At 40.0% G+C, this 15,082-nt stretch overlaps 1 long non-coding RNA gene across 2 annotated transcripts in view; it reads left to right on the forward strand.

The window, feature by feature from the left end:
* LOC149524131 (uncharacterized) overlaps positions 1–6,329 on the forward strand; it is a 195,781-nt gene extending 189,452 nt beyond the window's left edge. For both annotated transcript variants that reach the window (XR_016349854.1, XR_016349853.1), the window contains exon 4: positions 535–6,329. This is a non-coding gene — a long non-coding RNA (uncharacterized LOC149524131). The remainder of the gene's footprint in view (positions 1–534) is intronic.
* Positions 6,330–15,082: the final 8,753 nt, after the last annotated feature.

A 15,082-nucleotide genomic window follows, 5' to 3' on the forward strand; every position in this document is an offset into this window, starting at 1 on the left:
ACCAATGGGTTCTATACTGGACCTTGTAGGGGAATGGGAGGAGCAAGCAGCATAGTTTCCCTGAGCAACAACTTCCAGAGGATATCAAAACATTAGCCTGTTGCTGGGTTTTATTTTTAACCTTTGCCGTGCTAAGTTGACTGTTTCTGTTCAACTCTGATTCATTTGCTAGTATTTTTTTCTCTCCCCCATCTCTGTGAGGGTATGTCTACACTACCTTCCTAGTTCGAACTAGGAGGGTAATGTAGGCATACCGCACTTGCAAATGAAGCCCGGGATTTGAATTTCCCGGGCTTCATTTGCATAAGCCGGGCGCCGCCATTTTTAAATCCTGGCTTGTTCGAACCCCGTGGCGCGCGGCCTCCATTCTCTATGTATACATGCCTAGCCTCCAGTTACTTCCAAACCTACTCTCATCATCCCCACCAGCTCCTACTTCTGGTGTTTCCTCTGTGCTCCTTGTTCCTATCTCTTTGCTCAGCAAACTCCATGCACCATGGTTCTTACTAGATCTGTCTCCCTTTCTTCTTCCAGATCCCAGTTCCAGTTTTCTCCACCATCGCTACTACCACACAGGACTGTTGCCCAAATAACCTCTTCGTATCTACTAGTCTGGAACTTGTCCTCTCTGAACTTCAGTTGGACAGCTATCTCCTGCCAGAGACCAGCAGAGTGGGCATTGAGCCTACAGGGAGATGGGGTTCTGCTCTCAATTCAGTTTCCTTGACCCAGACCCAACTTGCCTTGCAGCAGCTAGAACTGAGATTGTATCGAAAGTTCTGCTGAGCCCAAGACTGGATCAAATAGAATATTTGGGGAATTTAGCCATGAAGCTCTAGTAAATGTCGTTTGTGAACTGCATTTTTTTCATAAGCTCATAACTTGGCTAAATTTGGGAGAATTTTCGTGGGGATGTCATACACCAGAGCCCAACACAAAGGCCATCTGTCTGACAAATTTCAAATACTTGCACCAAAAAGGAACAGGATGTGAAAGCTCCTCAAAGAAAAAGTCACCAGTTAACAGAGCCAAAATTGTTAGGATTGGTCCTGCCTTGGGAAGGGGCTGGACTTGATGACCTCCTGAGGTCTCTTCCAGCTCTATGATTCTATGTACTTATCCCTAACCTCATTCTTGTAAATGGCTGGACCATTTTCACTGAATTTTTCCAAAACTATTCTTCCTGAGACAGTTACCCAGAATAGACATTTTAGCCTAAATACTTAAAGTCTGGCAAAGTTTTGAGCAACTGAATGTAGTGCCTTATAGTAGGAACTCAAGCAAACTTTGATAATCAGTAATGTTACAATTTCTGCTCATAATAAGGAGATTTAACCCAAAATGCTATTCCTTTTCTGTCAAAAACCAGTGGGAATTCAGTAGCTTACATTGTTGCCCCATCCTTCCTTTTTAGAAAAATCAATTATTTCTTCTTTTATTAGCTTACATTTAGCAAAATGTAGTTTATGCAGTTTGCGAAGCTAGCCATGTGTTTTGATCCCATTGGGCTTTTTCTTTCATTTAGCTGAATTAAGCCTGCTTCGTTCTGAATTTCCTTTTCCTCATTGAACTTTGCGAGAGTGTTGATGAAATCCACTGGCTTCAAGCCATGTCCCTCCAGCACTAGTGCTATGTGTGTAATTTGCAGCCTTTGCAAAGTCAGGGTAAAGAAATGTGTCTGGAGTTTCTAAATGGGAGCAAGTTTGAGGGGAAATAAATTACAGAGAATCTGTTACTATTAATGCCTTGCCTCTGGTACCTGTGAGCATCATGCTTGGGGCAGTTAGTACAAGTCTTCTGGGTACTCGCAGTAGATGGAGTGATGGGTCAGATTAGAGAGTTATTATTAAGTAACTAGGGCATAGGGCTTGCAGAAATCATGGAAATGGTTTCCTCAAGTCAGATAAAGTCTTAATTACTATTATACATATGCACCCTTTCATATCGGTCAGAATTCAAAGAAGCAGTAACTTTATGTGCAGTGTGTGAAAGCATCAGCTTCCCAAATAGTCTGCATGATTTTGCCTACTCCAGGCAAAGCAGCTGGCTCACTGAATCTTTCTGAAGATGCCAATTAAAGACAATAACAAGTCATTCTAAAACTCAAATATATACAGCAATTATATAATTAGCTTTTACCTTTCTATGGCAATAATCTGATTAAAAACTTGTCATTGCATCCACTCAGAAATTATTCCTTTTATAAAAGAGTAACATTTAAGAGTAATAATTACATTATTTCATAATTATCTTAGATAGTAAAATTTCTAAATAGATTTCTGAGTCACTTTCATTTTTAGCCGAAGGGCTGCTGTAGTTACCTGAATAATTGCCTTGAAAAAAAAAGTGTACCTTTCAATTCATTTTGCAGAAAAGAAAACAATAAAAATCTCTTCTCAGTTAACATGTGGGCCTATGGTGCCTCATTGCATGATTTCTACTGCACTGTGAAAACATTTCATAGCTGGAGAAGACTTCTGGTGCCAAATGTCCTCTGGGATATGCTGTTCTACAGCCAGTATTTATAATATTTCACAATTGTGCAGAGAACAATCATGTATGACCTCGGGGGAGACAAAGTTCATCTCACCTATTTTTATGACCTTTAGTTGAATTGGTTGTGTGCTTGCCACAGCACATTAAGCAGATATTCCTGTCTGCTGTTTCTACTATGATCGTATCAAAGCCATAGAATATCACAGGAACCATGCAACATTGTATATTGATTGATATGGAAGAGACCACATTGGTGTCAAATCAATTCAGCAGTCAGAGAAACAATTTGGTGAGCAGCTTATCCTAGGAGAGTCTAATTCTGTAAAAAACATACTAATACTTGGGTGGACAATAAGCAGTCTGCAGGCCAGATGCAAGGGTTAGCTTTTGATAGGCCACAGGTACAGCCGCTCACCATTCCTGTTGGCCATGGTCTGCTGTTTTGGTTGCTGGGAGCTGCAGGAAGCAGTGCAGGCTGGGTTGCTGCTTCCCACAGATCCCATTGGCTGGAAATGGTGATTGGCCGACACGGGAGCTGTGAGCAGTCACACCTGCAGATGTACAGATGAATAATGGGCCTAGGTGGCCTGCCAGTGCCTAACCCTGGTAAATTGCATCCAGCCCATGGGCCACTTCTTGCCCACCCTTGTACTAATGAGAGTAGTGCTCACTGTTGTGACCAATCCTGTTGTAACCTTAATCAGGCGCTTAGGACCAGGTAAGTTTCTCAGTTGTAGTTTTGCAGAGGTTAGGAGCAGCTGAGGAGTGAGGATGCTAAGAAGTTTTTTGTCCATTCACCCTTTCCTATATGTCACAAGCTGCCAGTTACCTCAATGGGCTCTTTCAGCAATTTGAGACTGCCAAGGCTTAGGACACCACATTCAACCACATTTCTCTTCTTTGGTCATGGCCTCTGTACTTGTATCTAGGATGTGGGTGCTTCGGAAAACACAGTAATGGTTTTACACTATGTAGAAATTCCCCTTTATGAAAGTATTTATGAGTACTCTGCATCTCTTTCTTTCATGCTGTAGGGAAGGTTTGTGCACTTACATGAATGTGATTTGGGGGGATGTTAGTGAAGGAAGGCTAGGTACAACATTTGGTTGTGATGTGCTGCAGTTCATAGTGATACCAGTGTCTTCTGGAAACAGTTTTCTTCAGTCATGGGGCCAGTGACTGAGAAAGTGTTGACTGCTGCATATGTCAATCTCGGTTTTTGAGAGCTCCCTTTTTAGAGGAACTAAGGTATAGAACCTCATCAATATTTAGGTGCCTGGTTCCTACTAAAATCAATAGAGATTAGTTGCCAAAATACATTTTGCGGATCTAGGCTTTAAGTGATCCTGCAAGTCATGATGCTGTACTGCTGACATCACACAAGTCATTTGAATCAGCCGTGCTAAGGGCTTTAAATGAGGCAGCACTCCTAAACTTGTACATTTAATGCTGTCAGAACTGGTGACCTAACAAATTACATCCTTATCAGTTTCAATGAAAGCAAAACATTTTGTTGTGTTGGCTAGCTACAGAGTGATGCAGGGGGGGCTCCGTCATTAAACAGGACATGTCCCTTTGGGATTTGCAATGAGGATTTTATTGCATTGCTTTCCAGAAAAAGGAAACAAATGATTATTATCATGGAAAAACAAAGATGAAAGAAGAATCCTGAGTTGATCCCAGGTGGAGGTAATTATCTGTGCAGAAAGTTGTTTCCTGGTTGAAATGGGCAGATGAGTTCTGCTCTAATGTTAGGAGAACATGAACCAAAGACCAATTAAGTGTCTACAAATATCTCTATTAAACTTCAATGGATTTTGATTCATGCAGTTAGTAACAAGTAACAGTCAAGGAGAGTTGTGCAGAGGTTTGTTTGCCAAGGCCTCCTGAATTTTAATACTCCGAGGCTATGTCTACATTGGCATTATCTTGTGCAAATACTCTTTAATGCAAGAGTTCTTGCGTTAAAGTATTTGCGCAAGAGAGAGTCTACAATGCATGTGCCTTTGCGCAAGAGATGTGCTTTTGCGCAAGAGCATCCGTGCCAGTGTAGACTCTCTCTTGCGCAAGAAAGCTCCAATGGCCATTCTAGCCATCGGGTTCTCTTGTGCAAGAAAGCTCCAATGGCCATTTTAGCCATCAGGTTCTCTTGCACAAGAAATTCATGTTGCCTGTCTATACTGGCCTCTTGCACAAGAACAGTTGCACAAGAGGACTTATTCCTGAGCCGGAGCATCATAGTTCTTGTGCAAGAAGCGCTGATGTCACACATTAGAACGTCAGTGTTCTTGCGCAAGAACTCCTCGCCAGTGTAGACAGGCAACATGTTTTTGCGCAAAAGTGGCCGCTTTGGTGCAAGATCACGCCAATGTAGACACAGCCCTACTGAAATTGATTTGCTGTACGGTCTGAGGCAAATTGCTGAATCTCTGCTTCAGTTTCACCATCTGTAAAATGGGAATAGTATTGTGGGGAAGATTTTCAGTCACAAAGGGAACATAGGCACAAGTCCCCACTGACTTTCAATAGGAGTTGAGCCTATTTTAACAATCTCGATCACAGGTCCCAATCCTATATAGACTTACTTGCATGCTTAATCAGTAGAATTAGGGCAACTTACTGATCTATGTAATGGACATTTGTAAAATGGCTTCAAAGATAAAGCCTAGTAAGTATTGCTATTGTAAATATTACACGGGCAAGTCATTTACCAAATGTTTTTAGATACATGAATAGTTGGATTTGCTTTAAACTGTAAACAAGAGTCAACATCTTAACATGCAGTCATATCCTCATCAGGTGTGAATCAGCATAACTCCATTGGCTTCAATCACGGGGAATATTGACATCAACAAAGTGGCTGAGGGTGTGGCACACAGTTCTTACATGTAGAAAATATATGGAGTTTCACAAAATTCAATATTAGTAAAATGTAAAAAAATAAAATAAAAAGAGCAGTTTTAGTTTAGATTCAAACATTTTCATGCAATATTTGCTTCCCAACTATCACAGCATTTTGACAGTAGGTGACTTTGAGAATACAATGCAAGCCTTTTATTTAGAGATGTGTGACGTAATAAAGTATCTTGTATGCATCACACAGTGAATTGTTTGTCACATCATTGACTGTATGACTTTTAGCCAAATCCCCTTGAGGATATTTTGAAGCAGTGAGCTGAACATTCTAGGGAGGCATTTTCAAAGTCAGAAAGTCACCCAATGCCCACTGACTTTCTGCCCTTAATTGCTCTCTGTGTGAATGAGAATCTCCTCCCTCCCCCTGAGTACTTATCTGATTTTTTAAAAAAAGATGGCAATGTCCCTTTAAAAAATACAGAAAAACTGTTTACATGTGTGTGGGCCCTGTAAATTCAGCAGTAGCAGTATATGGTTCACTAGTGTCTATATGATATCTGTTCCAGGCAGTAAGTAAAGGTGGGGAAAAGAGTGATGTTTCCTCTGTACCAGAACCAAAATGTGGTGAAGAAAATGGTGCTTGGCTGTGATATTATTCTCCTGGCAAGTATTGTGTGTTTTCTATGATACAGTTTTATTAAATAACCCTGGAGGGAGGGGTCTCCTTCTGTTCCCAGCTGTGCAGTAATTTAGCAGATCCCTAAATTACCTCAGATTTTCTAAAGGGCTTTCTAAATTCTTAACTATCTGGAAGCTGGGAAAAATCGGCCTGAGTGAAAGCTTTTCCTTAACAGAGAGTACATGGATAGATCTCAACCACAAATGTATTTGAAACTAAGCAAGCCCCTCTTTAATGAAAAGAATGAAAAGGTGAGTTTGGGGGGTTTGGTTTGTTTGTTTGTTTTTCTTTGAGGCTTTGTCTGAGGAACTATTTTTCACAAAAAAAGGAAAAATAAAACATTTTTGCCATGTGAGGTTCTGTGCACTCTTGGTTATAAAAAAGTATCATTGTTTAAAGGGAGGGAACTTAAATCCTTCCTTGTTTTAGGGAACTGGACTAGATTACTTCTTGAGGTCCTTTCTTCAGGCCTATATTTTTATGAGTCCTTTGTTTCTCCCCATTCTTCTTTATGGGCACATAATGATCATGTTCATTATGGGTTAAGTGAAGAGAATTTTGGTGAAATCCTCTCCAAGACTAAAAATGCTTTAGTAAAGCGCTCTAACAAAAAAACCCAAAAATCATACCCTATAAGCTTGTGATTTTAAAACCCCTTTACTTGAAGGATGTCAAGTGACACATGTACTAGCTGAGGAGAAACAGATCAATATTTTTTTCCCCATTAAACATTTTTTTATGTAATCACAACCAAAGAGGGAGGCAATAACAGTTTTCTTGTCAAGTATTGAGGCCCACATCCTGCAGTTACTTGTACTCAGATAGATGTCAATGGGACTGCTTTCATAAGTCAAACCTAGGTCTTGCAGGATGGGGGCCAAAGCACCGGTGCAGAATACACATGTTTAGAATTGAAATGCGCTATGTACCCATTGTGTAATGTTAAATGTTTGTAAAGTTGAGTTGGTATGAGTGGCAATCCAAAGTGGTATGATGTGGTTTTATGTCTCCCCTTCCCCCTTTGGGATTCTGTATTTTACTTTTATATATCTATGTGATATTTATTGTGCTTTTAAAATTTTGAAAGTTGCCTCGACTATTTTAAATAGAGAGGCAGGGTAAAAATATTTAAAAATAATAATAATAATAATAAATAATCCTCTAGAGAAGATGCATGTAGCATCTCTCATAAAGTAATTTTATAAAAATTATACTTTATGAAATGCAATTTAGTTCTTTTCAATGGCCAAAAACCTCCACTTCCAGAGCTCACTGCAGAAGTGGTTTTGAGCTTCAGAAATAATGTTGTTAATTTTAAGAAGGCGCTCCCACAAGCCCCTTTCAGTCCACGGTGAACAGACTTGTGTTGCAGTTCTAACCCGCACACCTTCTGGGTGTGTTTTACTCTCCCATGTAGTGGCACTTAGACCACTTACAGAGAGAAAGGAATGTGTGTTCTAGGGCCTTAGCTAAACTAGTTGGCTTTATCACTCAAGCTGTAGAGGCTTATGCCCTAAGTTCCATAGGTCCTAGGTTTGGTTCTGCCTGTCTGTTACATAATCATTAGGTTAATTATCATTTATTACAAGTTCAGATCACAGGTGGCCTTCAGAAAAGTGGCCTTCAAACTGGAACTTTGTAAACAAGCCAGGCTTCAGCCCTTCATTTCCAAAAGTACTGCTGTCCAAGTTCCCTTAAATGATGACACAATAAAATAACACAAGCTGCCCCTCCATGCTAACTGTACCTTCACCCCTGATTTTTTCCACTATCTATAGCTCTCTGAGGGCCTCTTCTGCAGTATGGTAGTCTCTGTTTAAAATATTTAAATTTGCATTTTATTACCAACATGCTTTCACCCTTTCCTACATATAAAGTATGTTGAGCCGAGCCAAGCCAAGTCATGAACCATGCGATGCATTCACTCAGGGCAATAAGGAACCTTCCTTTCCCTGTGTCTGCTACCACTGAATACTGCGGCTCACTGGCTGTTGTTCTGCCTCTGACAGTGTACTCCATCTTCCTCTCTACATACCAGTCAGTGTAGCTGAAAGGAAGTTAACTGTGCTTACTAAGGATGTAAAACGTTGGTTAAGATAACCATGTAACTACTGAAGAACTCAGTAATTACCCAGTTACTCATGCTGTGGGCTTTACAGCATAGAGCTTAAATAAGCTTTATACATCAGAACCTGCAGTGATACCTCCCTGAGAGCCAGAACAGCAGGGGCTGCTGGCCCCATTCCTGTGGTGGGGGTGCTGGGCCAGACAGAACAGGGGTTGCTCTGGCTAGCTGGCCAGAGCATTCCTGATCTGCAGCAGACCCGTGGGCTAAAGCAGCCTCCTGCCTTAGGCTGGCGGGGAGATGCTCCAGCCCCTATGGTTAACCAGAATACATTATCCATTTAGGGTGATGCTTACCAGTTAGCAGGTTAACCTTTCACTTCCCTAGTGTTTACTGGCTTATGTAGCTTGCTACCTTTGGAACAAGGGGAAGAAAAGACCAACCTGTGATCCTCTGAGTTTCACTCCCCCTTATTCAGGTAGATTGTAAGATTACTAGATAGTCACCAAGGAGTAAAACTCTTCCATTTAGGAATTAGGTAAGATATTTAAATATTTGTAATGATGACTTGGTCATAGTGATTACACAGGGAGATGATGGGCCACCCTGACTTGCACCATACAAGTGAACTCAACACAAACTGGAGTAGGTAAAACTACTTGCTTGCAGCTTTACTTCTTCTTAGGCAGGAGTTTTAACTTTGCAGCAGCCTCTTGAAAAACTGACTTGTGAATTTTGTGCTTGTGAGAGGTGCCAAAATTAAATGCTCTGGAAGAGAAGAGCTCTATGTGGCTATAGAAAAATTACTGCATGAATAATTTTGGAGCAGAGTAGCCCACGCTGGCTTAAGTGCCTCAGCCGTGGTCACCTCTAAGCCCTGGTCTACACTAGGAAGTTATACGAAATAACCCCCCTTACTTAGAAATAATAAGCGGAGCATCCACTCTACAACGCCCGTTATTTCCAAACAACAGGCTGGTTATTTCAAAATCTGTACTCCTGCTTTCCTTAGGGAATAAGCTTATTTCAAAATAGTTATTTCAGGGGTTATTATTTCAAATTTAGTTATTTTGAAATAATTTTCTAGGGTAGACATGCCTTTAGAGTGTATCCTTTCGGTCTTTAACCTGGATTCTGAGACTGCCAACAAATGTGCCTTTTGTGATTGCTGAGGTTAATTAACCCCCATCAACTTCAATCTGAATTATTCACTTAACTCATTACACATTGCTGACAGACCCCTGAGTGTTCCTCTATTGCATGGAATGTCCCCTACTACTTTTGAACTTCAATGAAAATTTCTATAACTAGAATTTGCTAAAGATTTAGGGACAGGTATTCCCCTCTGCAACTAATCAACATAGTCTCTATCTAAAATATATAAATTTGCATGTTATTACCACCACAGTATTCTGCCCTCTTTGTATATTAAAGATATTGTGTTCAATCATGAACCATGCTATGCACCCATTCAGGGCAATAGGTATTCTGCCACCACAGAAGTCAGTTGACAGGAGGCTGCTGATCTGTCTGTGTGTGTGTGTGTGTGTGTGTGTACTTCACTTTCACATACTTTCAGCTGCACTGGCTGGCAAGTAAGCACAGCTTTTACATTTCATTTAAAGCCAGGGATCTGCTTTATCTCAATTGGGGATCCAGTTTTATTTTAAATGTATATTAAAGGTTGCACATCACTGGCATGGTCTCCTTTCAAGGGAGACGGGTTTTATTCTAGTAGAGATGAATCTATACTCAGTGGATGTTGTATTAGACACTGAAAACAAAAAGCTCACACTTGCAGTTGGAAGAGATGGTGACAGTACATCTGAGGAAATCTCTAAACTACTGCAAGTAGTTAATCATAATCATGAGAGCTGTGTCCCCCCCAGGATGATTGCCTATGTAGCATGTAGTCCTTTATAAGACAGAGATGCAAAAGAAAGAAAGGAAATGGAGCTTCTGGACTGGGGGGCGGGGGGGCAGAGCTGAGCACAAGTAACAATTTTTTTGAAAGTTCATTTTCAAACCTTTGAAAAATGAAAAAAGCTCCCCTGAGGCCTTGCAAAAAGAAACGTGTTTTCTAATGTTTTATTTTTATTCTATGTTATATGGTTTTCCAGGCTAAGATGTCTGATTCTGAGATAGCAAGTGAATACATCTTTCATCCTGTATTTAAAACAGATCTTCAGTGCCTTGATGTATGTATGTGTGTGTTTGTGTGAGAGAGACAGGGAGGAAGAAAAGGGGGAGAGGAAGATAATATTATATTTATTTACTTTTTCTGCTTGAGACCAAATAAGAAATGTGAGAATAGTCTACAAATACTTTCTCACCTGAAAAACAAATTGATTTCTGTAGTACTTATTTATCCAGATATTCATCTTAAACACCAATTTGCTTATACACATACAAATGCAAACATATTTTCCAACACTTTCCATGTTCAGTGGTTGGTAGGAAAAGTAATAAGAAATAAACAAACTTGTCTGAGATGCCACCAGCACTTGTCAAATTCAAATACTCCAAATATAATTTATCATCAGTGCTACATTCCTTTTTAAGGTTTTTTTCTCCGGGTTTTTTTTCTTTTTTAATTCCCATCCTCTGCTGTTATTCCAAAAATGCTTCAAATGCTCATACAAAATTTTGCTCATGCACTGCTTATAAATTGATCTATGCCAAGGAAGACATAGAATTATCTGTTATGTCTCATGTGCCAGAACAACGGAGGTTGGGATTGTGGGTAAGAACAGATGCATCATAGAAAGAAGTGGGAGATTGTTTGATCTATTTAATGAATGTATGAATTTAAGTCTTATCAAAATAAACCAGACAAAGAGTTCACATGATTCCATTATAAGAGAGAAATGTCTTGGGATAATATATTGGGGGGTAGAACTTATGTTTCTTTATTGAGTAACATACTGATGACGAAAGTACTTAGCCCAGGACAGTGATCTTTTTCATTGAGATGGTCCTTCTAACAGAGAGGTCACGGCCATTGCCTGGACAGAAAAAGGGAATTCAGTTTGCATGCTTCTTGCTCATCTGTTTAGCCAGAAAGCAGATTCACAAGTATTAGCTGTGCTTTAATTTTACCACTGTTGCAACTCAGGTGTGCATTCAAATCTGATATTTCTTGAGGTGTTTGAGAGTAGTTCATCCACAATGCTCAGTTGGTTCTTGGTTTGTCTTCTGATAAAGATAACAAAGATGCCAGTTGGGTGAGTTTTGTGCTGTCAATATCTCACTAGAACCTAGTCTGAGAGCAACTCCAGCATGGAACTACTAACAATCAGGGGAAAACTTACGGTTTTTTTTGGATGGAATTTCAAAATAATTCCCCCTTCCCCAAGAAGAACTGATTGTCACCATAATCCACCTCCAGAGATACCTAACTTGACTGATTCATGTTGCATTACAAATGAGGATATTTGGAATCTTTAAGCCTCTTTCTCGAGTATCTTCTCCTCACATATAAATGCACATACGCACACATATATTTCCTATTTGAGAAATGAGCATCTTCTTCTGCTGGGGTCTGTACATACTGTCACTTACAGCACTCAAACATGGTTCAGATTTAGAAAAGTAATCACTGATCAAATTCTCTGTGTCACATTGTTCAGCCTTTTTGATCCATCATATACTTGGGGAGGGGTGTGGGGGGGGGGGGGGGAGAATTGCCTATTACTCTAGTTATAGTTTTATATTGAAATCAGGAAAAAAGATGGAGAATGAAAGTGTGAGCAGTTCCGTTCAGGCTTCCAGAGCATTTGGAAAATAATTATTCTTATGCACATTCTTTGGGTACTTGCATGCAAAGAGGGCAGGTGGACTATCTTACTTGTGTCGTCATTTCCTGTTCCCACCTGTAAATACTCCTAAGAATATCTGAGTTGCCATGCTGTGGGGTCTGGGGACAATTTGTAAAAGGAGCAAACATGATATGAAAAATGAGAGAATAAAGTTTGGGAAGCCATTTTTTCCAGTCACTTTTCTGAATATCACTGCATTTGGAGAGAGTTGTCAGAGTACTGTCATCTTTATTTTACAGTTGTGGAACTGAGATACAGTGAGACTAAGTGATTTGCCCAAGATCTGAACCAGGAAGTTTCACATGGTTATAGCACAAAAGTTTTACTCAGCAGTAATTTTACTCCTAGATTGCATTTTGTAGAGTAAAATATTTAACACATTACACAGCGGGTTCAGAATCTCCTGTTCCATAACCAGTTCAACCCCTTGATGGAAAAAAAAGTGTCATATAGCTGAACTGGTACAGGAAAGCAAACTCTGGCTCATAATATTGAATTTATTCTCCAAATCAAGTTGTACACAGTACTTTATGTGCACTCTTGTCTTTTGTGTGACATTGTATCAACAATTTCTCTAAAATTATACTCTGTTATATTCCTAACACTTTTATTTAAAAACTTTATCTACCTTCTGTGAATTCATGCTGATTATCTTTAATTAAATTATAGCTCTGTAAGTATTCCACTATATCCCTGGTGACTTGAGTTTCCAATATTTTTACCCATTGCTGAATTTAATCTTACGGCCATGTATATTCACCGATCATCCCTAAATCCTTTCTTAAATATGGTGTAATATAAGCTTCTCATATGTGTCTCTTCTGTTTTCAATTACTTTTCTTGCACAAAAATGATTGAATTGCTGCTTTCAAAAAAATCTTGACAGCAAAATCTGATACTATATAAAAGGCTCTCCTTTTCTGAGAGTTTAAGTGGTGTGAATGTTGGTGGTGCTTCTGAGAGGAACCCAAGCTGCTACTTTCTCTTCAAAGTGCCAGGCTACCACTATATTTAAAACCACACATCATTGCTGCTCTTGTGTGAGTCTGCTTAGGATTTCCTCTTTCCCTCTGAAGCAAAATGCAGGACAATGTAGCACTTTAAAGACTAACAAGATGGTTTATTAGATGATGAGTTTCGTGGGCCAGACCCACTTCCTCAGATCAAATAATGGAAGAAAATAGTCACAACCATATATATCAAAGGATACAATTAAAAAAATGAACACATATGAAAAGGACAAATCACATTTCAGAACAGGAGGGAGGTACGGGGGGGCGGGGGAAGGAAGGAAGGAAGGTAAGTGTCTGTGAATTGATATTAGAGGTGGGGAGAGGGGGATGTTTGTGAGCTAATGGTATTAGAGGTGATAATTGGGGAAGCTATCTTGGTAATGGGTAAGATAGTTTGAGTGTTTGTTCATTCCTTCTCGGAGAGTGTCGAATTTTAACATGAATGACAGTTCAGAGGATTCCCATTCAAGTGCAGATGTAAAAGGTCTTTGTAGCAGAATGCAGGTGGTTAAGTCATTGAGAGAGTGTCCTTTCTGGTTAAAATGGCAAGAAACTGTTTTTTCTTTGTGATCTTGTCTGATATCTGTTTTGTGGGCATTAATCCTTTGGCGAAGTGTCAGAGATGTTTGTCCAATGTACATAGCAGACGGACACTTTCAGCACATGATAGCATAAATTATATTTCTGGATGTGCAGGAATATGTGTTCTTGAACTTATAACTCACTTGGTTAGGTCCAATAATGGTATCATGTGCCGAAAGTGTCCGTCTGCTATGTACAGACGGACGCAGGACAGAAGAATCCTATGCACTGCTAGAGGCTTGAAAATGACTAAGTGGCAGTTTTTTTAGAAAAGGACCAGGGGATTACAGTGGGCAATAATCTGGATATGAGTCAACTATGTGTCCTTGTTGCCAAGAAGGGTAACAATACATTGGGCTGCCAGCAGATTGAGGGAAGTGATTGTTTCCCTCTATTGGGCACTGGTGAGGCCACTTCTGGAGTATTGTGTCTATTTACACACACCACCCTCAACACCCTCCCCCCCCCCCCCCCCCCCCCCCCCCCCCCCCCGAAAGGATGTGGACCAAATGGAGAGTTTCCAACAAAGGACATCAAAATTTTAGGGGGCTGGGGTGCATGACTTATGAGAAAAGGCTGAGAGACCTAACCTTATTTACTCAGAAAAAGAGAAGAATACTTGGGAATTTTATAGCAGGTTTCAACTACCTGAAAAGAGATTCTAAAGAGGATGGAGAGAGATTCTCAATGGTGGCAGATGACAGAATGAGGAGCAATGGTCTCAAGTTGCAGTGGGGGATGTCTAGATTGGATAGTAGAAAAAATTATTTTACTGGGAGAGCGATGAAACACTAGCATGGGATACCTAGGGAGGTGGTTAGGATGATTTAGTTGGGATTGGTCTTGCTTTGAGCAGGAGGCTGGTCTAGATGACCTCCTGAGGTCTCTTCCAACCCCTAATCTATGATTTTATGATACTCAGGCATATCTCAATCACCATTTTTCAACGTGTAGGAAGTACACAGCATCTCCCAAGAAGTAACTGGGGAGTAGTAGATAGGCCTTTCAATTGTCCTTCAGCTGTAGCTTTCATATTTCTCTGTGACAAAGTTTTCAGCTGTTATGGCTTATGAAGTTTCCAAATATGAGCAGAATGTATCTGACACAGAGGTGTCTACCTGATTTTTCACAGACCCTGAAACAGTAACTCTGATATATGAACTCTCCTATTCATTTCAGCGGGGACTGTCTCAGATGGCAATGATGATACTTTAAATGTCAACATTAACTGTTTCTCTGCTCCTCTTCACTTTCAAATAAGGGGAGACAGCAGATTGTGAGTCAGCTTTTTAACACACAGTGGGACTGAAGGGAAACTCTTATTTCAATAAGGTAGATTAAATCCTGTCATAAGTTTGTGTTGTGTAATTGTCTAGGAGTGGACATTGGATGCCACATCAGCTGGCTGGTAGTAAAGGGATCTAATATTACATTAAAATATTGCTAAAAAGAGGAGGAAAGTTATCCTGGATCACGAGTCCTTACTCAATAAGCATCAGTAAAGGAGAACAAAATATGCACAGAGGACTTAAATGTCAATATCTGGTTTAAATAAAATTCTGATGGAAGAAAT

Source organism: Pelodiscus sinensis, chromosome 6, assembly GCF_052426305.1.
Source record: "Pelodiscus sinensis isolate ZL-2025 chromosome 6, ASM5242630v1, whole genome shotgun sequence".
In the NCBI taxonomy this organism is placed as follows: Eukaryota; Metazoa; Chordata; order Testudines; family Trionychidae; genus Pelodiscus; species Pelodiscus sinensis.